Source organism: Epinephelus fuscoguttatus, linkage group LG24 (assembly GCF_011397635.1).
Source record: "Epinephelus fuscoguttatus linkage group LG24, E.fuscoguttatus.final_Chr_v1".
Lineage (NCBI taxonomy): Eukaryota > Metazoa > Chordata > Actinopteri > Perciformes > Serranidae > Epinephelus > Epinephelus fuscoguttatus.
The window spans coordinates 21,765,454-21,790,570 of NC_064775.1; the positions used below are offsets into that span (position 1 = coordinate 21,765,454).

A 25,117-nucleotide genomic window follows, 5' to 3' on the forward strand; every position below is an offset into this window, starting at 1 on the left:
ACAAGGACAGAGGACAACAAGAACAACAACAGCAACATTTCACAAAGGTAACGTTACAAAATTCTGCTCCTTGACTCTACTTAAGGTTCACCGACAAAACAACTGTCTTATATTAATCACGTTTTGCAAACAAATGTAACATGCTAGCGTTACTAGCACAAGCCTATGGCATTTTACATTGTATAGATTAGCCTAGCGACGAGCGGAGATTCCCTCTGCTCATGGGAAGCCAGGCTAAATCCCGAAGTGTAAATCCCCGAAGCATAAATCACACACAAGGCTGTGAACTGCTATTTCTGTGGAGGTTTTATTGTCTTCACAATGTATTGTTTGTTATCTGTGGAATAAAAGTAAATAAAAGCTTTGTATCCATAGGGAAATGGGTTCAGCTTACGAAAATAGGCTGGAGGCCCGTGTAACATGGCGCAAAGTCACATTTCTTGGGGAGGTGCATGTCAGGCCATGGCGTAGGCTGCAAACAATCACAGCAACAGCTCAGTAAACCGCATTAAATGCCATACAACAAGTTAAGCAGTCTTGCTTAGCCCATACATCTGTGATAAAGCTATGCCCAGTTGTTATATTACCAATCCTTGACTGGATGGAAGAAAGAGTTGCTTTGTGGCGTGGTGCTTTGTTAGCAGTCTTTGTTGTGTCCTTGTTCCAAAGGTGCAGATCCCAGGAAGCCGCTCGCTCGGGGTCCGTGCAGAGGTAGATGCTGGGTTGCTAATTCACAGACAAAGCACTTGTCATACGCTGGGCACATTTCCCCCACAAATACGACATGCTAATGCTTTTAGCACAAGCCTATGGCATTTTACATACCGCCGCCAACGATAAGGTCTCGTGGATGGCGCCTGTGGCGCAGCAGTAATAAGGAAGGGTGTCGCGTGCGCATTGGTGGTTCAGTGGTAGAATTCTCGCTTCCCACGCTGGAGACCCGGGTCCGATTCGGCCAATGCAATGAGCTTTCCCCACGGTTAGGAATCAGCCCTTGCACGGCTTCTTCATCTTCTGGCAGTTAATACCTGAGGGGTTTACCACTAAGCAGGATTGGCTGCTTAGCGAGGTGTGCCGAGTCTGAAGCCACAGCTTTGCCCTCCCACGAAGGCGGCCCTCTTTTAACCTGGCTATGCGGCCATGGTCATTTATGCTACCGACCTAACCTGGCCTGGACTAGTTTTTGTCGGGTATTTGGGCTGGAAATCAGCTAAAAAAAAAAAAAAAAAGCACCTTTCACCGATGCTTTGACAAGCGTCAACTCTGTGGTGAATGTCAGTCTATGAACTTTGCAGATTCTCACCTGAGGAACACGCTGTAAATGCGCTTTGTCCAACTTGATGCAACGTTACATCTGTAATGCCGCTGAAGAAAAAAGCGCCCAGTAGCACAGCCTTTGTGTGTCAGGTTGCGGTTGTTTTGTTGTCTTTGCCCGGGAACAAACTGCATCTCAGTGCTGCAGAAAATGGGGGCAAAAGTATTGTTTTATTCCATTCACAAGGTTGTTCTAGCTGTTTGTGAGCTAGCAAAATTGATAGCGTGATTGATTTGTCACCCATGGGATACCACACGAAAAGCGATACCAGTGAATTTTTTTTGCTCCCTTGACCCTCGCAAGGTTCACCGACAAAACAACTGTCTTATACTAATCACGTTTTGCAAACAAATGTAACATGCTAGCGTTACTAGCACAAGCCTATGGCATTTTACATTGTATAGATTAGCCTAGCGACGAGCGGAGATTCCCTCTGCTCATGGGAAGCCAGGCTAAATCCCGAAGTGTAAATCCCCGAAGCATAAATCACACACAAGGCTGTGAACTGCTATTTCTGTGGAGGTTTTATTGTCTTCACAATGTATTGTTTGTTATCTGTGGAATAAAAGTAAATAAAAGCTTTGTATCCATAGGGGAAATGGGTTCAGCTTACGAAAATAGGCTGGAGGCCCGTGTAACCGCGGCGCAAAGTCACATTTCTTGGGGAGGTGCATGTCAGGCCATGGCGTAGGCTGCAAACAATCACAGCAACAGCTCAGTAAACCGCATTAAATCCCATACAACAAGTTAAGCAGTCTTGCTTAGCCCATACATCTGTGATAAAGCTATGCCCAGTTGTTATATTACCAATCCTTGACTGGATGGAAGAAAGAGTTGCTTTGTGGCGTGGTGCTTTGTTAGCAGTCTTTGTTGTGTCCTTGTTCCAAAGGTGCAGATCCCAGGAAGCCGCTCGCTCGGGGTCCGTGCAGAGGTAGATGCTGGGTTGCTAATTCACAGACAAAGCACTTGTCATACGCTGGGCACATTTCACAAATACGACATGCTAATGCTTTTAGCAAAGCCTATGGCATTTTACATACCGCCGCCAACGCATAAGGTCTTGTGGATGGCGCCTGTGGCGCAGCAGTAATAAGGAAGGGTGTCGCGTGCGCATTGGTGGTTCAGTGGTAGAATTCTCGCTTCCCACGCGGGAGACCCGGGTCCGATTCCCGGCCAATGCAACGAGCTTTCCCCCACGGTTAGGAATCAGCCCTTGCACGGCTTCTTCATCTTCTGGCAGTTAATACCTGAGGGGTTTACCACTAAGCAGGATTGGCTGCTTAGCGAGGTGTGCCGAGTCTGAAGCCACAGCTTTGCCCTCCCACGCCCTCTTTTAACCTGGCTATGCGCCATGGTCATTTATGCTACCGACCTAACCTGGCCTGGACTAGTTTTTGTCGGGTATTTGGGCTGGAAATCAGCTATAAAAAAAAAAAATCACCTTTCACCGATGCTTTGACAAGCGTCAACTCTGTGGTGAATGTCAGTCTATGAACGGTGCAGATTCTCACCTGAGGGAACACGCTGTAAATGCGCTTTGTCCAACTTGATGCAACGTTACATTCGTAATGCCGCTGAAGAAAAAAAGCGCCCAGTAGCGCACAGCCTTTGTGTGTCAGGTTGCGGGTTGTTTTGTTGTCTTTGCCCCGGGAACAAACTGCATCTCAGTGCTGCAGAAAATGGGGGCAAAAGTATTGTTTTATTCCATTCACAAGGTTGTTCTTGCTGTTTGTGAGCTAGCAAAATTGATAGCGTGATTGATTTGTCACCCATGGGATACCACAGCGATACCAGTGAATTTTTCTCCCTCGCCTCTCAGAGCGAGGTGGCGCGTCGTAGACAGACCAATGGGAGAGGACCAGGTTTTTCTGCTGTGATGTGGGCCTCGTCGGTGTTGTGGATAAGGCGGTGATGCGAGCATTGGTGGTTCAGTGGTAGAATTCTCGCCTGCCACGCGGGAGACCCGGGTCCGATTCCCGGCCAATGCACTGAGCTTTTAGTGCCGTCTTCAGTCGGCCCTTGGCCATCCAGGGGATTTTCGTGCTGAGGACAAGCAGTCATTTTTGTTCACGTGAGACAAAAGATGCTGTAGATTTGACTCGTGCAGTTTGGCTGCATTTTGTGCCTCGTTGGCGCAGTAGGCAGCGTCAGTCTCATAATCTGAAGGTCGTGAGTTCGAGCCTCACACGGGGCAGGTGGGGTTTTTTTTGTTTTGTTTTTTTTCCCCTTTCTTTTCTTTTCTTTGTCCTAGCCTGGAATTATGCGCAGTGAATGACACGACTCGAACCGGCGCCTGGGCGATGTTCAGGCAGCACTTGTCAGCATTGGTGGTTCAGTGGTAGAATTCTCGCCTGCCACGCGGGAGACCCGGGTGCGATTCCCGGCCAATGCACTATACCTTTGACTCGCTGACGATGAAGATGTGAATATGTCATGGTACATCCATGGCAGAGCCTGACAGCCCCTGACACTGAAAGACAGCGCTTTGATTGACACTTCAGCTGAGGCCACCGGAAGAGGTTTGGATGTGAGTAAAGGAAACAAACAGCTAAAGTCCAGAGGGAGTGGGATTGAAGCAAAGTGCTTAGAGAAGAGAGGCCACTGTTTTTTCCTTTAGCCATGGAGCTCTTGAGCAGAAACGGTTTTTAAAGGTTTGCTAGGGCATGGACAAAATCCTTTGTTCTTTCGACATGGGGCTGTGTTGTTAATGTCCCAAGTGGCAAACTGGCATCTCCAGTCCGTCCTGTGGAACTTCTGGTCTCTCTTTTCGGTCTCCATAGCAGCAGACTAATGCCGCCTGCTGCTACGGACAGCGATTTTCCTCTCACGCAGGTGCAGAACATACAGTACGTGCTGGTTGGCGGTTGGCCGTTGGCGGTACAGCAATAGGCGGGGTCAGACTGACAGAGTGTTTTTCTTTACAGGAGAAAAGACATAACTGTTAGGCAGGACTAATGAAGAAATTGCCATAGACAGCGTAACTGGAAACAAAAACAGCTGTGGCACTCCCCGTCGGGAATCGAACCCCGGTCTCCCGCGTGACAGGCGGGGATACTCACCACTATACTAACGAGGAGATGTCAGGTGCTGCCGAGGCCTCTGCGCGGCAGGCCCGGGTTCGATCCCCGGCCGATGCAACACCGCCATGTTAGGCTGTTACTGTAGTGTTAAGCGGGATTTAAACTCGTGCGGTGAGCATTTACACTTGAGCCGTGGTGTGTCTGTGTCACTCTGCGGTTACACCTCCAAAACACTAGTCGGCGGCTGGGTTTCTGTGAAGTGCTGTAAAGTTTTGTTGATTCAAAACACACATTAAACATGGCTCGAACGTGACCATTTCAAACACAAGTCCGCAAATCGCCGTCACGAGGACTGGCAGCATTCTCAGACAAAGCACTTGTCTTTTGCTGGACGCGTTTTCCCCACAAATACAACATGCTAACCTTTTTAGCACAAGCCTATGGCATTTCACATGGTATAAATTAGCTGCGGCTAGTAGCGGACGTTTTCTCTGCTCCAAGGACAAGGACAGAGGACAACAAGAACAACAACAGCAACTTTTCACAAAGGTAACGTTACAAAATTCTGCTCCCTTGACTCTCGCAAGGTTCACCGACAAAACAACTGTCTTATATTAATCACGTTTTGCAAACAAATGTAACATGCTAGCGTTACTAGCACAAGCCTATGGCATTTTACATTGTATAGATTAGCCTAGCGACGAGCGGAGATTCCCTCTGCTCATGGGAAGCCAGGCTAAATCCAGTGTAAATCCCAGAAGCATAAATCACACACAAGGCTGTGAACTGCTATTTCTGTGGAGGTTTTATTGTCTTCACAATGTATTGTTTGTTATCTGTGGAATAAAAGTAAATAAAAGCTTTGTATCCATAGGGGAAATGGGTTCAGCTTACGAAAATAGGCTGGAGGCCCGTGTAAATCGGCGCAAAGTCACATTTCTTGGGAGGTGCATGTCAGGCCATGGCGTAGGCTGCAAACAATCACAGCAACAGCTCAGTAAACCGCATTAAATCCCATACAACAAGTTAAGCAGTCTTGCTTAGCCCATACATCTGTGATAAAGCTATGCCCAGTTGTTATATTACCAATCCTTGACTGGATGGAAGAAAGAGTTGCTTTGTGGCGTGGTGCTTTGTTAGCAGTCTTTGTTGTGTCCTTGTTCCAAAGGTGCAGATCCCAGGAAGCCGCTCGCTCGGGGTCCGTGCAGAGGTAGATGCTGGGTTGCTAATTCACAGACAAAGCACTTGTCATACGCTGGGCACATTTCCCCCACAAATACGACATGCTAATGCTTTTAGCACAAGCCTATGGCATTTACATACCGCCGCCAACGCATAAGGTCTTGTGGATGGCGCCTGTGGCTGGCAGTAATAAGGAAGGGTGTCGCGTGCGCATTGGTGGTTCAGTGGTGAATTCTCACTTCCCCACGCGGGAGACCCGGGTCCGATTCCCGGCCAATGCAATGAGCTTTCCCCCACGGTTAGGAATCAGCCCTTGCACGGCTTCTTCATCTTCTGGCAGTTAATACCTGAGGGGTTTACCACTAAGCAGGATTGGCTGCTTAGCGAGGTGTGCCGAGTCTGAAGCCACAGCTTTGCCCTCCCACGAAGGCGGCCCTCTTTTAACCTGGCTATGCGGCCATGGTCATTTATGCTACCGACCTAACCTGGCCTGGACTAGTTTTTGTCGGGTATTTGGGCTGGAAATCAGCTCAAAAAAGCACCTTTCACCGATGCTTTGACAAGCGCCAACTCTGTGGTGAATGTCAGTCTATGAACGGTGCAGATTCTCACCTGAGGGAACACGCTGTAAATGCGCTTTGTCCAACTTGATGCAACGTTACATTGTAATGCCGCTGAAGAAAAAGCGCCCAGTACCTTTGTGTGTCAGGTTGCGGGTTGTTTTGTTGTCTTTGCCCGGGAACAAACTGCATCTCAGTGCTGCAGAAAATGGGGCAAAAGTATTGTTTTATTCCATTCACAAGGTTGTTCTTGCTGTTTGTGAGCTAGCAAAATTGATAGCGTGATTGATTTGTCACCCATGGGATACCACACGAAAAGCGATACCAGTGAATTTTTTTTCTCCCCTCGCCTCTCAGAGCCGAGGGTAGCGCGTCGTAGACAGACCAATGGGAGAGGACCAGGTTTTTCTGCTGTGATGTGGGCCTCGTCGGTGTTGTGGATAAGGCGGTGATGCGAGCATTGGTGGTTCAGTGGTAGAATTCTCGCCTGCCACGCGGGAGACCCGGGTCCGATTCCCGGCCAATGCACTGAGCTTTTAGTGCCGTCTTCAGTCGGCCCTTGGCCATCCAGGGGATTTTCGTGCTGAGGACAAGCAGTCATTTTTGTTCACGTGAGACAAAAGATGCTGTAGATTTGACTCGTGCAGTTTGGCTGCATTTTGTGCCTCGTTGGCGCAGTAGGCAGCGCGTCAGTCTCATAATCTGAAGGTCGTGAGTTCGAGCCTCACACGGGGCAGGTGGGGTTTTTTTTGTTTTGTTTTTTTTCCCCTTTCTTTTCTTTTCTTTGTCCTAGCCTGGAATTATGCGCAGTGAATGACACGACTCGAACCGGCGCCTGGGCGATGTTCAGGCAGCACTTGTCAGCATTGGTGGTTCAGTGGTAGAATTCTCGCCTGCCACGCGGGAGGCCCGGGTTCGATTCCCGGCCAATGCACTATACCTTTGACTCGCTGACGATGAAGATGTGAATATGTCATGGTACATCCATGGCAGAGCCTGACAGCCCCTGACACTGAAAGACAGCGCTTTGATTGACACTTCAGCTGAGGCCACCGGAAGAGGTTTGGATGTGAGTAAAGGAAACAAACAGCTAAAGTCCAGAGGAGTGGGATTGAAGCAAAGTGCTTAGAGAAGAGAGGCCACTGTTTTTCCTTTAGCCATGGAGCTCTTGAGCAGAAACGGTTTTTAAAGGTTTGCTAGGGCATGGACAAAATCCTTTGTTCTTTCGACATGGGGCTGTGTTGTTAATGTCCCAAGTGGCAAACTGGCATCTCCAGTCCGTCCTGTGGAACTTCTGGTCTCTCTTTTCGGTCTCCATAGCAGCAGACTAATGCCGCCTGCTGCTACGGACAGCGATTTTCCTCTCACGCAGGTGCAGAACATACAGTATGTGCTGGTTGGCGGTTGGCCGTTGGCGGTACAGCAATAGGCGGGGTCAGACTGACAGAGTGTTTTTCTTTACAGGAGAAAAGACATAACTGTTAGGCAGGACTAATGAAGAAATTGCCATAGACAGCGTAACTGGAAACAAAAACAGCTGTGGCACTCCCCGTCGGGGAATCGAACCCCGGTCTCCCGCGTGACAGGCGGGGATACTCACCACTATACTAACGAGGAGATGTCAGGTGCTGCCGAGGCCTCTGCGCGGCAGGCCCGGGTTCGATCCCCGGCCGATGCAACACCGCCATGTTAGGCTGTTACTGTAGTGTTAAGCGGGATTTAAACTCGTGCGGTGAGCATTTACACTTGAGCCGTGGTGTGTCTGTGTCACTCTGCGGTTACACCTCCAAAACACTAGTCGGCGGCTGGGTTTCTGTGAAGTGCTGTAAAGTTTTGTTGATTCAAAACACACATTAAACATGGCTCGAACGTGACCATTTCAAACACAAGTCCGCAAATCACGAGGACTGGCAGCATTCTCAGACAAAGCACTTGTCTTTTGCTGGACGCGTTTCCCCACAAATACAACATGCTAACCTTAGCACAAGCCTATGGCATTTCACATGGTATAAATTAGCCAAGCGGCTAGTAGCGGACGTTTTTCTCTGCTCCAAGGACAAGGACAGAGGACAACAAGAACAACAACAGCAACATTTCACAAAGGTAACGTTACAAAATTCTGCTCCCTTGACCCTCGCAAGGTTCACCGACAAAACAACTGTCTTATACTAATCACGTTTTGCAAACAAATGTAACATGCTAGCGTTACTAGCACAAGCCTATGGCATTTTACATTGTATAGATTAGCCTAGCGACGAGCGGAGATTCCCTCTGCTCATGGGAAGCCAGGCTAAATCCCGAAGTGTAAATCCCCGAAGCATAAATCACACACAAGGCTGTGAACTGCTATTTCTGTGGAGGTTTTATTGTCTTCACAATGTATTGTTTGTTATCTGTGGAATAAAAGTAAATAAAAGCTTTGTATCCATAGGGGAAATGGGTTCAGCTTACGAAAATAGGCAGGAGGCCCGTGTAATCCGCAAAGTCACATTTCTTGGGAGGTGCATGTCAGGCCATGGCGTAGGCTGCAAACAATCACAGCAACAGCTCAGTAAACCGCATTAAATCCCATACAACAAGTTAAGCAGTCTTGCTTAGCCCATACATCTGTGATAAAGCTATGCCCAGTTGTTATATTACCAATCCTTGACTGGATGGAAGAAAGAGTTGCTTTGTGGCGTGGTGCTTTGTTAGCAGTCTTTGTTGTGTCCTTGTTCCAAAGGTGCAGATCCCAGGAAGCCGCTCGCTCGGGGTCCGTGCAGAGGTAGATGCGGGGTTGCTCATTCACAGACACAGCACTGGTCATACGCTGGACACATTTCCCCACAAATAATGCTTTTAGCACAAGCCTATGGCATTTTACATACCGCCGCCAACGCATAAGGTCTTGTGGATGGCGCCTGTGGCGCAGCAGTAATAAGGAAGGGTGTCGCGTGCGCATTGGTGGTTCAGTGGTAGAATTCTCGCTTCCCACGCGGGAGACCCGGGTCCGATTCCCGGCCAATGCAATGAGCTTTCCCCCACGGTTAGGAATCAGCCCTTGCACGGCTTCTTCATCTTCTGGCAGTTAATACCTGAGGGGTTTACCACTAAGCAGGATTGGCTGCTTAGCGAGGTGTGCCGAGTCTGAAGCCACAAGCTTTGCCCTCCCACGGCCCTCTTTTAACCTGGCTATGCGGCCATGGTCATTTATGCTACCGACCTAACCTGGCCTGGACTAGTTTTTTGTCGGGTATTTGGGCTGGAAATCAGCTAAAAAAAGCACCTTTCACCGATCCTTTGACAAGCGTCAACTCTGTGGTGAATGTCAGTCTATGAACGGTGCAGATTCTCACCTGAGGAACACGCTGTAAATGCGCTTTGTCCAACTTGATGCAACGTTACATTTGTAATGCCGCTGAAGAAAAAAAGCGCCCAGTAGCGCACAGCCTTTGTGTGTCAGGTTGCGGGTTGTTTTGTTGTCTTTGCCCCGGGAACAAACTGCATCTCAGTGCTGCAGAAAATGGGGGCAAAAGTATTGTTTTATTCCATTCACAAGGTTGTTCTTGCTGTTTGTGAGCTAGCAAAATTGATAGCGTGATTGATTTGTCACCCATGGGATACCACACAGCGATACCAGTGAATTTTTTTTCTCCCCTCGCCTCTCAGAGCCGAGGGTAGCGCGTCGGAGACAGACCAATGGGAGAGGACCAGGTTTTTCTGCTGTGATGTGGGCCTCGTCGGTGTTGTGGATAAGGCGGTGATGCGAGCATTGGTGGTTCAGTGGTAGAATTCTCGCCTGCCACGCGGGAGACCCGGGTCCGATTCCCGGCCAATGCACTGAGCTTTTAGTGCCGTCTTCAGTCGGCCCTTGGCCATCCAGGGGATTTTCGTGCTGAGGACAAGCAGTCATTTTTGTTCACGTGAGACAAAAGATGCTGTAGATTTGACTCGTGCAGTTTGGCTGCATTTTGTGCCTCGTTGGCGCAGTAGGCAGCGCGTCAGTCTCATAATCTGAAGGTCGTGAGTTCGAGCCTCACACGGGGCAGGTGGGGTTTTTTTTGTTTTGTTTTTTTTCCCCTTTCTTTTCTTTTCTTTGTCCTAGCCTGGAATTATGCGCAGTGAATGACACGACTCGAACCGGCGCCTGGGCGATGTTCAGGCAGCACTTGTCAGCATTGGTGGTTCAGTGGTAGAATTCTCGCCTGCCACGCGGGAGGCCCGGGTTCGATTCCCGGCCAATGCACTATACCTTTGACTCGCTGACGATGAAGATGTGAATATGTCATGGTACATCCATGGCAGAGCCTGACAGCCCCTGACACTGAAAGACAGCGCTTTGATTGACACTTCAGCTGAGGCCACCGGAAGAGGTTTGGATGTGAGTAAAGGAAACAAACAGCTAAAGTCCAGAGGGAGTGGGATTGAAGCAAAGTGCTTAGAGAAGAGAGGCCACTGTTTTTTCCTTTAGCCATGGAGCTCTTGAGCAGAAACGGTTTTTAAAGGTTTGCTAGGGCATGGACAAAATCCTTTGTTCTTTCGACATGGGGCTGTGTGGTTAATGTCCCAAGTGGCAAACTGGCATCTCCAGTCCGTCCTGTGGAACTTCTGGTCTCTCTTTTCGGTCTCCATAGCAGCAGACTAATGCCGCCTGCTGCTACGGACAGCGATTTTCCTCTCACGCAGGTGCAGAACATACAGTCTGTGCTTGTTGGCGGTTGGCGTTGGCGGTACAGCAATAGGCGGGGTCAGACTGACAGAGTGTTTTCTTTACAGGAGAAAAGACATAACTGTTAGGCAGGACTAATGAAGAAATTGCCATAGACAGCGTAACTGGAAACAAAAACAGCTGTGGCACTCCCGTCGAGAATCGAACCCGGTCTCCGCGTGACAGGCGGGATACTCACCACTATACTAACGAGGAGATGTCAGGTGCTGCCGAGGCCTCTGCGCCGGCAGGCCCGGGTTCGATCGGCCGATGCAACACCGCCATGTTAGGCTGTTACTGTAGTGTTAAGCGGGATTTAAACTCGTGCGGTGAGCATTTACACTTGAGCCGTGGTGTGTCTGTGTCACTCTGCGGTTACACCTCCAAAACACTAGTCGGCGGCTGGGTTTCTGTGAAGTGCTGTAAAGTTTTGTTGATTCAAAACACACATTAAACATGGCTCGAACGTGACCATTTCAAACACAAGTCCGCAAATCGCCGTCACGAGGACTGGCAGCATTCTCAGACAAAGCACTTGTCTTTTGCTGGACGCGTTTTCCCCACAAATACAACATGCTAACCTTTTTAGCACAAGCCTATGGCATTTCACATGGTATAAATTAAGCGGGCTAGTAGCGGACGTTTTCTCTGCTCCAAGGACAAGGACAGAGGACAACAAGAACAACAACAGCAACATTTCACAAAGGTAACGTTACAAAATTCTGCTCCTTGACCCTCGCAAGGTTCACCGACAAAACAACTGTCTTATACTAATCACGTTTTGCAAACAAATGTAACATGCTAGCGTTACTAGCACAAGCCTATGGCATTTTACATTGTATAGATTAGCCTAGCGACGAGCGGAGATTCCCTCTGCTCATGGGAAGCCAGGCTAAATCCCGAAGTGTAAATCCCCGAAGCATAAATCACACACAAGGCTGTGAACTGCTATTTCTGTGGAGGTTTTATTGTCTTCACAATGTATTGTTTGTTATCTGTGGAATAAAAGTAAATAAAAGCTTTGTATCCATAGGGGAAATGGGTTCAGCTTATGAAAATAGGCAGGAGGCCCGTGTAACCGCGGCGCAAAGTCACATTTCTTGGGGAGGTGCATGTCAGGCCATGGCGTAGGCTGCAAACAATCACAGCAACAGCTCAGTAAACCGCATTAAATCCCATACAACAAGTTAAGCAGTCTTGCTTAGCCCATACATCTGTGATAAAGCTATGCCCAGTTGTTATATTACCAATCCTTGACTGGATGGAAGAAAGAGTTGCTTTGTGGCGTGGTGCTTTGTTAGCAGTCTTTGTTGTGTCCTTGTTCCAAAGGTGCAGATCCCAGGAAGCCGCCGCTCGGGTCCGTGCAGAGGTAGATGCTGGGTTGCTAATTCACAGACAAAGCACTTGTCATACGCTGGGCACATTTCCCCCACAAATACGACATGCTAATGCTTTTAGCACAAGCCTATGGCATTTTACATACCGCCGCCAACGCATAAGGTCTCGTGGATGGCGCCTGTGGCGCAGCAGTAATAAGGAAGGGTGTCGCGTGCGCATTGGTGGTTCAGTGGTAGAATTCTCGCTTCCCACGCGGGAGACCCGGGTCCGATTCCCGGCCAATGCAACGAGCTTTCCCCCACGGTTAGGAATCAGCCCTTGCACGGCTTCTTCATCTTCTGGCAGTTAATACCTGAGGGGTTTACCACTAAGCAGGATTGGCTGCTTAGCGAGGTGTGCCGAGTCTGAAGCCACAGCTTGCCCTCCCACGGCGGCCCTCTTTAACCTGGCTATGCGGCCATGGTCATTTATGCTACCGACCTAACCTGGCCTGGACTAGTTTTTGTCGGGTATTTGGGCTGGAAATCAGCTAAAAAAAAGCACCTTTCACCGATGCTTTGACAAGCGTCCAACTCTGTGGTGAATGTCAGTCTATGAACGGTGCAGATTCTCACCTGAGGGAACACGCTGTAAATGCGCTTTGTCCAACTTGATGCAACGTTACATTCGTGAATGCCGCTGAAGAAAAAGCGCCCAGTAGCGCACAGCCTTTGTGTGTCAGGTTGCGGGTTGTTTTGTTGTCTTTGCCCCGGGAACAAACTGCATCTCAGTGCTGCAGAAAATGGGGGCAAAAGTATTGTTTTATTCCATTCACAAGGTTGTTCTTGCTGTTTGTGAGCTAGCAAAATTGATAGCGTGATTGATTTGTCACCCATGGGATACCACACGAAAAGCGATACCAGTGAATTGGTTTTGCTCCCTTGACCCGAGGTAGCGCGTTCACCGACAAAACAACTGTCTTATACTAATCACGTTTTTGCAAACAATGTAACATGCTAGCGTTACTAGCACAAGCCTATGGCATTTACATTGTATAGATTAGCCTAGCGTTCAGTGGTAGATTCCCTCTGCTCATGGGAAGCCAGGCTAAATCCGAAGTGTAACCAAAGCATAAATCACACACAAGGCTGTGAACTGCTATTTCTGTGGAGGTTTTATTGTCTTCACAATGTATTGTTTGTTATCTGTGGAATAAAAGTAAATAAAAGCTTTGTATCCATAGGGGAAATGGGTTCAGCTTACGAAAATAGGCTGGAGGCCCGTGTCGCGCGCAAGTCACATTTCTTGGGAGGTGCATGTCAGGCCATGGCGTAGGGCTGCAAACAATCACAGCAACAGCTCAGTAAACCGCATTAAATCCATACAACAAGTTAAGCAGTCTTGCTTAGCCCATACATCTGTGATAAAGCTATGCCCAGTTGTTATATTACCAATCCTTGACTGGATGGAAGAAAGAGTTGCTTTGTGGCGTGGTGCTTTGTTAGCAGTCTTTGTTGTGTCCTTGTTCCAAAGGTGCAGATCCCAGGAAGCCGCTCGCTCGGGGTCCGTGCAGAGGTAGATGCTGGGTTGCTAATTCACAGACAAAGCACTTGTCATACACTGGGCACATTTCCCCCACAAATACGACATGCTAATGCTTTTAGCAAAGCCTATGGCATTTTACATACCGCCGCCAACGCATAAGGTCTTGTGGATGGCGCCTGTGGCGCAGCAGTAATAAGGAAGGGTGTCGCGTGCGCATTGGTGGTTCAGTGGTAGAATTCTCGCTTCCCACGCTGGGAGACCCGGGTCGATTCCCGGCCAATGCAATGAGCTTTCCCACGGTTAGGAATCAGCCCTTGCGGCTTCTTCATCTTCTGGCAGTTAATACCTGAGGGGTTTACCACTAAGCAGGATTGGCTGCTTAGCGAGTGTGCCGAGTCTGAAGCCACAGCTTTGCCCTCCCACGAAGGCGGCCCTCTTTTAACCTGGCTATGCGGCCATGGTCATTTATGCTACCGACCTAACCTGGCCTGGACTAGTTTTTGTCGGGTATTTGGGCTGGAAATCAGCTAAAAAAAAAAAAAAAAAGCACCTTTCACCGATGCTTTGACAAGCGTCAACTCTGTGGTGAATGTCAGTCTATGAACGGTGCAGATTCTCACCTGAGGGAACACGCTGTAAATGCGCTTTGTCCAACTTGATGCAACGTTACATTCGTAATGCCGCTGAAGAAAAAAAGCGCCCAGTAGCGCACAGCCTTTGTGTGTCAGGTTGCGGGTTGTTGTGTTGTCTTTGCCCCGGGAACAAACTGCATCTCAGTGCTGCAGAAAATGGGGGCAAAAGTATTGTTTTATTCCATTCACAAGGTTGTTCTTGCTGTTTGTGAGCTAGCAAAATTGATAGCGTGATTGATTTGTTTTTCTCCCCGCCTCTCAGAGCCGAGGACAGACCAAGGGGAGAGGACCAGGTGTTTCTGCTGTGATGTGGGCCGCGTCGGTGTTGTGGATAAGGCGGTGATGCGAGCATTGGTGGTTCAGTGGTAGAATTCTCGCCTGCCACGCGGGAGACCCGGGTCCGATTCCCGGCCAATGCACTGAGCTTTTAGTGCCGTCTTCAGTCGGCCCTTGGCCATCCAGGGGATTTTCGTGCTGAGGACAAGCAGTCATTTTTGTTCACGTGAGACAATAGATGCTGTAGATTTGACTCGTGCAGTTTGGCTGCATTTTGTGCCTCGTTGGCGCAGTAGGCAGCGCGTCAGTCTCATAATCTGAAGGTCGTGAGTTCGAGCCTCACACGGGGCAGGTGGGGTTTTTTTTGTTTTGTTTTTTTTCCCCTTTCTTTTCTTTTCTTTGTCCTAGCCTGGAATTATGCGCAGTTAATGACACGACTCGAACCGGCGCCTGGGCGATGTTCAGGCAGCACTTGTCAGCATTGGTGGTTCAGTGGTAGAATTCTCGCCTGCCACGCGGGAGACCCGGGTCCGATTCCCGGCCAATGCACTATACCTTTGACTCGCTGACGATGAAGATGTGAATATGTCATGGTACATCCATGGCAGAGCCTGACAGCCCCTGACACTGAAAGACAGCGCTTTGATTGACACTTCAGCTGAGGCCACCGGAAGAGGTTTGGATGTGAGTAAAGGAAACAAACAGCTAAAGTCCAGAGGGAGTGGGATTGAAGCAAAGTGCTTAGAGAAGAGAGGCCACTGTTTTTTCCTTTAGCCATGGAGCTCTTGAGCAGAAACGGTTTTTAAAGGTTTGCTAGGGCATGGACAAAATCCTTTGTTCTTTCGACATGGGGCTGTGTGGTTAATGTCCCAAGTGGCAAACTGGCATCTCCAGTCCGTCCTGTGGAACTTCTGGTCTCTCTTTTCGGTCTCCATAGCAGCAGACTAATGCCGCCTGCTGCTACGGACAGCGATTTTCCTCTCACGCAGGTGCAGAACATACAGTACGTGCTGGTTGGCGGTTGGCCGTACAGCAATAGGCGGGTCAGACTGACAGAGTGTTTTTCTTTACAGGAGAAAGACATAACTGTTAGGCAGGAGTAATGAAGAAATTGCCATAGACAGCGTAACTGGAAACAAAACAGCTGTGGCACTCCCGTCGGGGAATCGAACGGTCTCCGCGTGACAGGCGGGATACTCACCACTATACTAACGAGGAGATGTCAGGTGCTGCCGAGGCCTCTGCGCGGCAGGCCCGGGTTCGATCGGCCGATGCAACACCGCCATGTTAGGCTGTTACTGTAGTGTGTTAGCGGGATTTAAACTTGCGGTGAGCATTTACACTTGAGCCGTGGTGTGTCTGTGTCACTCTGCGGTTACACCTCCAAAACACTAGTCGGCGGCTGGGTTTCTGTGAAGTGCTGTAAAGTTTTGTTGATTCAAAACACACATTAAACATGGCTCGAACGTGACCATTTCAAACACAAGTCTGAAATCGCGCCCAGGACTGGCAGCATTCTCAGACAAAGCACTTGTCTTTGCTGGACGCGTTTTCCCCACAAATACAACATGCTAACCTTTTAGCACAAGCCTATGGCATTTCACATGGTATAAATTAGCTGGCTAGTAGCGGACGTTTTCTCTGCTCCAAGGACAAGGACAGAGGACAACAAGAACAACAACAGCAACATTTCACAAAGGTAACGCGTTACAAAATTCTGCTCCCTTGACCGCAAGGTTCACCGACAAAACCACTGTCTTCTATTAATCACGGTTTGCAAACACATGTAACATGCTAGCGTTACTCGCGCAAGCCTATGGCATTTTACATTGTATAGATTAGCCTAGCGACGAGCGGAGATTCCCTCTGCTCATGGGAAGCCCGGCTAAATCCCGAAGCGTACATCCCCGAAGCATAAATCACACAAGGCTGTGAACTGCTATTTCTGTGGAGGTTTTATTGTCTTCACAATGTATTGTTTGTTATCTGTGGAATAAAAGTAAATAAAAGCTTTGTATCCATAGGGGAAATGGGTTCAGCTTACGAAAATAGGCTGGAGGCCCGTGTAACCGCGGCGCAAAGTCACATTTCTTGGGAGGTGCATGTCAGGCCATGGCGTAGGCTGCAAACAATCACAGCAACAGCTCAGTAAACCGCATTAAATCCCATACAACAAGTTAAGCAGTCTTGCTTAGCCCATACATCTGTGATAAAGCTATGCCCAGTTGTTATATTACCAATCCTTGACTGGATGGAAGAAAGAGTTGCTTTGTGGCGTGGTGCTTTGTTAGCAGTCTTTGTTGTGTCCTTGTTCCAAAGGTGCAGATCCCAGGAAGCCGCCGCTCGGGGTCCGTGCAGAGGTAGATGCTGGGTTGCTAATTCACAGACAAAGCACTTGTCATACGCTGGGCACATTTCCCCCACAAATACGACATGCTAATGCTTTTAGCACAAGCCTATGGCATTTTACATACCGCCGCCAACGCATAAGGTCTCGTGGATGGCGCCTGTGGCGCAGCAGTAATAAGGAAGGGTGTCGCGTGCGCATTGGTGGTTCAGTGGTAGAATTCTCGCTTCCCACGCGGAGACCCGGGTCCGATTCGGCCAATGCAATGAGCTTTCCCCACGGTTAGGAATCAGCCCTTGCACGGCTTCTTCATCTTCTGGCAGTTAATACCTGAGGGTTTACCACTAAGCAGGATTGGCTGCTTAGCGAGGTGTGCCGAGTCTGAAGCCACAGCTTTGCCTCCCACGAAGGCGGCCCTCTTTTAACCTGGGTTTGGGGCCATGGTCATTTATGCTACCGCACTAACCGGGCCTGGACTATTTTTGTCGGGTATTTGGGCTGGAAATCAGCTAAAAAAAAAAAAAAAAAGCACCTTTCACCGATGCTTTGACAAGCGTCAACTCTGTGGTGAATGTCAGTCTATGAACGGTGCAGATTCTCACCTGAGGGAACACGCTGTAAATGCGCTTTGTCCAACTTGATGCAACGTTACATTCGTAATGCCGCTGAAGAAAAAAAGCGCCCAGTAGCGCACAGCCTTTGTGTGTCAGGTTGCGGGTTGTTTTGTTGTCTTTGCCCCGGGAACAAACTGCATCTCAGTGCTGCAGAAAATGGGGGCAAAAGTATTGTTTTATTCCATTCACAAGGTTGTTCTTGCTGTTTGTGAGCTAGCAAAATTGATAGCGTGAGTGATTTGTCGCGATACCAGTGAATTTTTTCTGCTCCTTGACCTCGCAAGGTTCACCGACAAAACAACTGTCTTATACTAATCACGTTTTGCAAACAAATGTAACATGCTAGCGTTACTAGCACAAGCCTATGGCATTTTACATTGTATAGATTAGCCTAGCGACAGGGAGATTCCTCTGCTCATGGGAAGCCAGGCTAAATCGAAGTGTAAATCGAAGCATAAATCACACACAAGGCTGTGAACTGCTATTTCTGTGGAGGTTTTATTGTCTTCACAATGTATTGTTTGTTATCTGTGGAATAAAAGTAAATAAAAGCTTTGTATCCATAGGGGAAATGGGTTCAGCTTACGAAAATAGGCTGGAGGCCCGTGTAACCGCGGCGCAAAGTCACATTTCTTGGGGAGGTGCATGTCAGGCCATGGCGTAGGCTGCAAACAATCACAGCAACAGCTCAGTAAACCGCATTAAATCCCATACAACAAGTTAAGCAGTCTTGCTTAGCCCATACATCTGTGATAAAGCTATGCCCAGTTGTTATATTACCAATCCTTGACTGGATGGAAGAAAGAGTTGCTTTGTGGCGTGGTGCTTTGTTAGCAGTCTTTGTTGTGTCCTTGTTCCAAAGGTGCAGATCCCAGGAAGCCGCGCTCGGGTCCGTGCAGAGGTAGATGCTGGGTTGCTAATTCACAGACAAAGTTGCAAACACATGTACATGCTAGCAATGCTAATATTAGCACAAGTCTTGTGGATGGCATTTGCAGTAATATTGTATTAGATTGGTGGTTCAGTGGTAGTGCCCGCAGCGGAGCTTTCCCTCTGTCAGGGGAAGCCACGGCTCTCAACCTGGTTAAACTCGGCTCATTGGCATAAATGCACACCTAAGCAAGGCTGTGAACCTGGCTATTTGACCATTGTCATTTATGCTACCGACCTAACCTGGCCTGGACTATTTTTTGTCGGGTATTTGGGCTGGAAATCAGCTAAAAAAAAAAAAAAAAAGCACCTTTCACCGATGCTTTGACAAGCGTCAACTCTGTGGTGAATGTCAGTCTATGAACGGTGCAGATTCTCACCTGAGGGAACACGCTGTAAATGCGCTTTGTGCAACGTTACATTCGGCAATGCCGCTGAAAAAAAAGCGCTCAGTAGCATTGTGTGCTTTGTGTGTCAGGGTTATGGTTGTTTTGTTGTCTTTGCCCGGGAACAAACTGCATCTCAGTGCTGCAGAAAAATGGGGCAAAAGTATTGTTTTATTCCATTCACAAGGTTGTTCTTGCTGTTTGTGAGCTAGCAAAATTTGATAGCGTGATTGATTTGTCACCCATGGGATACCTGCAGTGATTTAGTTTCTCCCCTCGCCCTCAGGAGTAGCGCAGTCGTGAGACAGACCAATGGGAGAGGACCAGGTTTTTCTGCTGTGATGTGGGCCTGCGTCGGTGTTGTGGATAAGGCGGTGTTGCGAGCATTGGTGGTTCAGTGGTAGAATTCTCGCCTGCCACGCGGAGACCCGGGTCCGATTCGGCCAATGCACTGAGCTTTTTTAGTCGGCCCTTGGCCATCCAGGGATTTCTGGCAGTCCTGAGGACAAGCAGTCATTTTTGTTCACGTGAGACAAAAAGATGCTGTAGATTTGACTCGTGCAGTTTGGCTGCATTTTGTGCATCGTTGTTGCAGTAGGCAGCGCGTCAGTATGATAATCTGAAGGTCGTGAGTTCGAGCCTCACACGGGGCAGGTGGGGTTTTTTTTGTTTTGTTTTTTTTCCCCTTTCTTTTCTTTTCTTTGTCCTAGCCTGGAATTATGCGCAGTGAATGACACGACTCGAACCGGCGCCTGGGCGATGTTCAGGCAGCACTTGTCAGCAGTGGTGGTTCAGTGGTAGAATTCTCGCCTGCCACGCGGGAGGCCCGGGTTCGATTCCCGGCCAATGCACTATACCTTTGACTCGCTGACGATGAAGATGTGAATATGTCATGGTACATCCATGGCAGAGCCTGACAGCCCTGACACTGAAAGACAGCGCTTGATTGACACTTCAGCTGAGGCCACCGGAAGAGGTTTGGATGTGAGTAAAGGAAACAAACAGCTAAAGTCCAGAGGGAGTGGGATTGAAGCAAAGTGCTTAGAGAAGAGAGGCCACTGTTTTTTCCTTTAGCCATGGAGCTCTTGAGCAGAAACGGTTTTTAAAGGTTTGCTAGGGCATGGACAAAATCCTTTGTTCTTTCGACATGGGGCTGTGTTGTTAATGTCCCAAGTGGCAAACTGGCATCTCCAGTCCATCCTGTGGAACTTCTGGTCTCTCTTTTCGGTCTCCATAGCAGCAGACTAATGCCACCTGCTGCTACGGACAGCGATTTTCCTCTCACGCAGGTGCAGAACATACAGTACGTGCTGGTTGGCGGTTGGCCGTTGGCGGTACAGCAATAGGCGGGGTCAGACTGACAGAGTGTTTTTCTTTACAGGAGAAAAGACATAACTGTTAGGCAGGAGTAATGAAGAAATTGCCATAGACAGCGTAACTGGAAACAAAAACAGCTGTGGCACTCCCCGTCGGGGAATCGAACCCCGGTCTCCCGCGTGACAGGCGGGGATACGCACCACTATACTCAGGAGGAGATGTCAGGTGCAGCCGAGGCCTCTGCGCGGCAGGCCCGGTTCGATCCCGGCGATGCAACACCGCCATGTTAGGCTGTTACTGTAGTGTTAAGCGGGATTTAAACTGCGGCGGTGAGCATTTACACTTGAGCCGTGGTGTGTGTCACTCTGCGGTTACACCTCCAAAACACTAGTCGGCGGCTGGGTTTCTGTGAAGTGCTGTAAAGTTTTGTTGATTCAACACATTACATTAAACATGGCTCCTACGTCACCATTTCAAACAAGTCCGCAACGCCACACGAGGACTGGCAGCATTCTCAGACAAAGCACTTGTCTTTGCTTCCAACGTTTTCCCCACAAATACAACATGCTAACCTTTTAGCACAAGCCTATGGCATTTCACATGGTATAAATTAGCCAAGCGGCTAGTAGCGGACGTTTTTCTCTGCTCCAAGGACAAGGACAGAGGACAACAAGAACAACAACAGCAACGTTTCACAAAGGTAACGTTACAAAATTCTGCTCCCTTGACTCTCGCAAGGTTCACCGACAAAACAACTGTCTTATATTAATCACGTTTTGCAAACAAATGTAACATGCTAGCGTTACTAGCACAAGCCTATGGCATTTTACATTGTATAGATTAGCCTAGCGACGAGCGGAGATTCCCTCTGCTCATGGGAAGCCAGGCTAAATCAGTGTAAATCCTCAAGCATAAATCACACACAAGGCTGTGAACTGCTATTTCTGTGGAGGTTTTATTGTCTTCACAATGTATTGTTTGTTATCTGTGGAATAAAAGTAAATAAAAGCTTTGTATCCATAGGGAAATGGGTTTCAGCTTACTTAAAATAGGCAGGAGGCCCGTGTAACAGGCGCAAAGTCACATTTCTTGGGAGGTGCATGTCAGGCCATGGCGAGGCTGCAAACAATCACAGCAACAGCTCAGTAAACCGCCAGCAACAAGTTACAACAAGTTAAGCATTTACACATCATCTGTGATAAAGCTATGCCCAGTTGTTATATTACCAATCCTTGACTGGATGGAAGAAAGAGTTGCTTTGTGGTGTGGTGCTTTGTTAGCAGTCTTGTTGTTGTCCTGTTCCAAAGGTGCAGATCCCAGCCGCTCGCGGGTCCGTGCAGAGGTAGATGCTGGGTTGCTAATTCACAGACAAAGCACTTGTCATACGCTGGACACATTTCCCCCACAAATACGACATGCTAATGCTTTTAGCACAAGCCTATGGCATTTTACATACCGCCGCCAACGCATAAGGTCTCGTGGATGGAAGAGGCAACAGCGTCGCGCATTGGTGGTTCAGTGGTAGAATTCTCGCTCCCACGCTGGAGACCCGGGTCCGATTCGGCCAATGCAATGAGCTTTCCACGGTTAGGAATCAGCCCTTGCACGGCTTCATCTTCTGGCAGTTAATACCTGAGGGTTTACCACTAAGCAGGATTGGCTGCTTAGCGAGGTGTGCCGAGTCTGAAGCCACAGCTTTGCCCTCCCACGGCGGCCCGCTTTTAACCGGGCTATGCGGCCATGGTCATTTATGCTACCGACCTAACCTGGCCTGGACTAGTTTTTGTCGGGTATTTGGGCTGGAAATCAGCTAAAAAAAAAAAAAAAAAAGCACCTTTCACCGATGCTTTGACAAGCGTCAACTCTGTGGTGAATGTCAGTCTATTAACGGGGCAGATTCTCACCTGAGGGAACACGCGGTAAATGCTCTGTGTCCAACTTGATGCAACGTTACATTCGTAATGCCGCTGAAGAAAAAAAGCGCCCAGTAGCGCACAGCCTTTGTGTGTCAGGTTGCGGGTTGTTTTGTTGTCTTTGCCCCGGGAACAAACTGCATCTCAGTGCTGCAGAAAATGGGGGCAAAAGTATTGTTTTATTCCATTCACAAGGTTGTTCTTGCTGTTTGTGAGCTAGCAAAATTGATAGCGTGATTGATTTGTCACCCATGGGATACCACACGAAAAGCGATACCAGTGAATTTTTTTTCTCCCCTCGCCTCAGAGCCGAGGGTAGCGCGTCGTAGACAGACCAATGGGAGAGGACCAGGTTTTTCTGCTGTGATGTGGGCCTCGTCGGTGTTGTGGATAAGGCGGTGATGCGAGCATTGGTGGTTCAGTGGTAGAATTCTCGCCTGCCACGCGGGAGACCCGGGTCCGATTCCCGGCCAATGCACTGAGCTTTTAGTGCCGTCTTCAGTCGGCCCTTGGCCATCCAGGGGATTTTCGTGCTGAGGACAAGCAGTCATTTTTGTTAACGTGAGACAAAAGATGCGGTAGGTTTGCCTCGTGCAGTTTTGGTGCAGTTTGTGCCTCGTTGGCGCAGTAGGCAGCGTCAGTCTCATAATCTGAAGGTCGTGAGTTCAGCCTCACACGGGGCAGGTGGGGTTTTTGTTTTTTTGTTTCCCTTTCTTTTCTTTTCTTTGTCCTAGCCTGGAATTATGCGCAGTGAATGACACGACTCGAACCGGCGCCTGGGCGATGTTCGGACAGCACTTGTCAGCATTGGTGGTTCAGTGGTAGAATTCTCGCCTGCCACGCGGGAGGCCCGGGTTCGATTCCCGGCCAATGCACTATACCTTTGACTCGCTGACGATGAAGATGTGAATATGTCATGGTACATCCATGGCAGAGCCTGACAGCCCCTGACACTGAAAGACAGCGCTTTGATTGACACTTCAGCTGAGGCCACCGGAAGAGGTTTGGATGTGAGTAAAGGAAACAAACAGCTAAAGTCCAGAGGGAGTGGGATTGAAGCAAAGTGCTTAGAGAAGAGAGGCCACTGTTTTTTCCTTTAGCCATGGAGCTCTTGAGCAGAAACGGTTTTTAAAGGTTTGCTAGGGCATGGACAAAATCCTTTGTTCTTTCGACATGGGGCTGTGTTGTTAATGTCCCAAGTGGCAAACTGGCATCTCCAGTCCGTCCTGTGGAACTTCTGGTCTCTCTTTTCGGTCTCCATAGCAGCAGACTAATGCCGCCTGCTGCTACGGACAGCGATTTTCCTCTCACGCAGGTGCAGAACATACAGTACGTGCTGGTTGGCGGTTGGCCGTTGGCGGTACAGCAATAGGCGGGGTCAGACTGACAGAGTGTTTTTCTTTACAGGAGAAAAGACATAACTGTTAGGCAGGACTAATGAAGAAATTGCCATAGACAGCGTAACTGGAAACAAAAACAGCTGTGGCACTCCCCGTCGGGAATCGAACCCGGTCTCGCGTGACAGGCGGGGATACTCACCAATATACTAACGATGAGATGTCAGGTGCTGCCGAGGCCTCTGCGCGGCAGGCCCGGGTTCGATCCCCGGCCGATGCAACACCGCCATGTTAGGCTGTTACTGTAGTGTTAAGCGGGATTTAAACTCGTGCGGTGAGCATTTACACTTGAGCCGTGGTGTGTCTGTGTCACTCTGCGGTTACACCTCCAAAACACTAGTCGGCGGCTGGGTTTCTGTGAAGTGCTGTAAAGTTTTGTTGATTCAAAACACACATTAAACATGGCTCAACGTGACCATTTCAAACACAAGTCCAAAATCGCCGTCACGAGGACTGGCAGCATTCTCAGACAAAGCACTTGTCTTTTGCTGGACGCGTTTTCCCCACAAATACAACATGCTAACCTTTTTAGCACAAGCCTATGGCATTTCACATGGTATAAATTAGCCAAGCGGCTAGTAGCGGACGTTTTTCTCTGCTCCAAGGACAAGGACAGAGGACAACAAGAACAACAACAGCAACGTTTCACAAAGGTAACGTTACAAAATTCTGCTCCCTTGACTCTCGCAAGGTTCACCGACAAAACAACTGTCTTATGCTAATCACGTTTTGCAAACAAATGTAACATGCTAGCGTTACTAGCACAAGCCTATGGCATTTTACATTGTATAGATTAGCCTAGCGACGAGCGGAGATTCCCTCTGCTCATGGGAAGCCAGGCTAAATCAAGTGTAAATCGAAGCATAAATCACACACAAGGCTGTGAACTGCTATTTCTGTGGAGGTTTTATTGTCTTCACAATGTATTGTTTGTTATCTGTGGAATAAAAGTAAATAAAGCTTTGTATCCATAGGGAAATGGGTTCAGCTTACGAAAATAGGCTGGAGGCCCGTGTAACAGCGCGCAAAGTCACATTTCTTGGGAGGTGCATGTCAGGCCATGGCGTAGGCTGCAAACAATCACAGCAACAGCTCAGTAAACCGCATTAAATCCCATACAACAAGTTAAGCAGTCTTGCTTAGCCCATACATCTGTGATAAAGCTATGCCCAGTTGTTATATTACCAATCCTTGACTGGATGGAAGAAAGAGTTGCTTTGTGGCGTGGTGCTTTGTTAGCAGTCTTTGTTGTGTCCTTGTTCCAAAGGTGCAGATCCCAGGAAGCCGCTCGCTCGGGGTCCGTGCAGAGGTAGATGCTGGGTTGCTAATTCACAGACAAAGCACTTGTCATACGCTGGGCACATTTCCCCCACAAATACGACATGCTAATGCTTTTAGCACAAGCCTATGGCATTTTACATACCGCCGCCAACGATAAGGTCTCGTGGATGGCGCCTGTGGCGCAGCAGTAATAAGGAAGGGTGTCGCGTGCGCATTGGTGGTTCAGTGGTAGAATTCTCGCTTCCCACGCGGGAGACCCGGGTCCGATTCCCGGCCAATGCAACGAGCTTTCCCCCACGGTTAGCAATCAGCCCTTGCACGGCTTCTTCATCTTCTGGCAGTCAATACCGGAGGGGTTGACCACGAAGCAGGATTGGCTGCTGAGCGAGGGGTGCCGA

The 25,117-nt window shown here is 48.8% G+C and overlaps 19 non-coding genes across 19 annotated transcripts; 18 read left to right on the forward strand and 1 right to left on the reverse strand.

The window, feature by feature from the left end:
* The first annotated feature begins 2,425 nt into the window (after positions 1 to 2,425).
* On the forward strand, positions 2,426 to 2,496 carry trnag-ccc (transfer RNA glycine (anticodon CCC)). The gene has a single exon. It is a non-coding gene; the product is annotated as a tRNA-Gly (tRNA).
* A 736-nt stretch (positions 2,497 to 3,232) lies between these two features.
* trnag-gcc (transfer RNA glycine (anticodon GCC)) lies at positions 3,233 to 3,303 on the forward strand. Its single transcript has one exon. It is a non-coding gene; the product is annotated as a tRNA-Gly (tRNA).
* A 333-nt stretch (positions 3,304 to 3,636) lies between these two features.
* Positions 3,637 to 3,707, forward strand: trnag-gcc (transfer RNA glycine (anticodon GCC)). The gene has a single exon. It is a non-coding gene; the product is annotated as a tRNA-Gly (tRNA).
* Positions 3,708 to 6,534: 2,827 nt separating this feature from the next.
* Positions 6,535 to 6,605, forward strand: trnag-gcc (transfer RNA glycine (anticodon GCC)). The gene has a single exon. It is a non-coding gene; the product is annotated as a tRNA-Gly (tRNA).
* Positions 6,606 to 6,740: 135 nt separating this feature from the next.
* Positions 6,741 to 6,813, forward strand: trnam-cau (transfer RNA methionine (anticodon CAU)). Its single transcript has one exon. It is a non-coding gene; the product is annotated as a tRNA-Met (tRNA).
* A 127-nt stretch (positions 6,814 to 6,940) lies between these two features.
* On the forward strand, positions 6,941 to 7,011 carry trnag-gcc (transfer RNA glycine (anticodon GCC)). The gene has a single exon. It is a non-coding gene; the product is annotated as a tRNA-Gly (tRNA).
* A 611-nt stretch (positions 7,012 to 7,622) lies between these two features.
* Positions 7,623 to 7,694, reverse strand: trnad-guc (transfer RNA aspartic acid (anticodon GUC)). The gene has a single exon. It is a non-coding gene; the product is annotated as a tRNA-Asp (tRNA).
* A 1,320-nt stretch (positions 7,695 to 9,014) lies between these two features.
* trnag-ccc (transfer RNA glycine (anticodon CCC)) lies at positions 9,015 to 9,085 on the forward strand. The gene has a single exon. It is a non-coding gene; the product is annotated as a tRNA-Gly (tRNA).
* A 740-nt stretch (positions 9,086 to 9,825) lies between these two features.
* trnag-gcc (transfer RNA glycine (anticodon GCC)) lies at positions 9,826 to 9,896 on the forward strand. Its single transcript has one exon. It is a non-coding gene; the product is annotated as a tRNA-Gly (tRNA).
* A 135-nt stretch (positions 9,897 to 10,031) lies between these two features.
* trnam-cau (transfer RNA methionine (anticodon CAU)) lies at positions 10,032 to 10,104 on the forward strand. The gene has a single exon. It is a non-coding gene; the product is annotated as a tRNA-Met (tRNA).
* A 127-nt stretch (positions 10,105 to 10,231) lies between these two features.
* trnag-gcc (transfer RNA glycine (anticodon GCC)) lies at positions 10,232 to 10,302 on the forward strand. The gene has a single exon. It is a non-coding gene; the product is annotated as a tRNA-Gly (tRNA).
* Positions 10,303 to 12,317: 2,015 nt separating this feature from the next.
* On the forward strand, positions 12,318 to 12,388 carry trnag-ccc (transfer RNA glycine (anticodon CCC)). Its single transcript has one exon. It is a non-coding gene; the product is annotated as a tRNA-Gly (tRNA).
* A 2,218-nt stretch (positions 12,389 to 14,606) lies between these two features.
* trnag-gcc (transfer RNA glycine (anticodon GCC)) lies at positions 14,607 to 14,677 on the forward strand. The gene has a single exon. It is a non-coding gene; the product is annotated as a tRNA-Gly (tRNA).
* A 135-nt stretch (positions 14,678 to 14,812) lies between these two features.
* trnam-cau (transfer RNA methionine (anticodon CAU)) lies at positions 14,813 to 14,885 on the forward strand. Its single transcript has one exon. It is a non-coding gene; the product is annotated as a tRNA-Met (tRNA).
* Positions 14,886 to 15,012: 127 nt separating this feature from the next.
* trnag-gcc (transfer RNA glycine (anticodon GCC)) lies at positions 15,013 to 15,083 on the forward strand. Its single transcript has one exon. It is a non-coding gene; the product is annotated as a tRNA-Gly (tRNA).
* A 4,508-nt stretch (positions 15,084 to 19,591) lies between these two features.
* trnag-gcc (transfer RNA glycine (anticodon GCC)) lies at positions 19,592 to 19,662 on the forward strand. Its single transcript has one exon. It is a non-coding gene; the product is annotated as a tRNA-Gly (tRNA).
* Positions 19,663 to 22,448: 2,786 nt separating this feature from the next.
* trnag-gcc (transfer RNA glycine (anticodon GCC)) lies at positions 22,449 to 22,519 on the forward strand. The gene has a single exon. It is a non-coding gene; the product is annotated as a tRNA-Gly (tRNA).
* A 326-nt stretch (positions 22,520 to 22,845) lies between these two features.
* trnag-gcc (transfer RNA glycine (anticodon GCC)) lies at positions 22,846 to 22,916 on the forward strand. The gene has a single exon. It is a non-coding gene; the product is annotated as a tRNA-Gly (tRNA).
* Positions 22,917 to 24,930: 2,014 nt separating this feature from the next.
* On the forward strand, positions 24,931 to 25,001 carry trnag-ccc (transfer RNA glycine (anticodon CCC)). The gene has a single exon. It is a non-coding gene; the product is annotated as a tRNA-Gly (tRNA).
* The last annotated feature ends 116 nt before the right edge of the window (positions 25,002 to 25,117 follow it).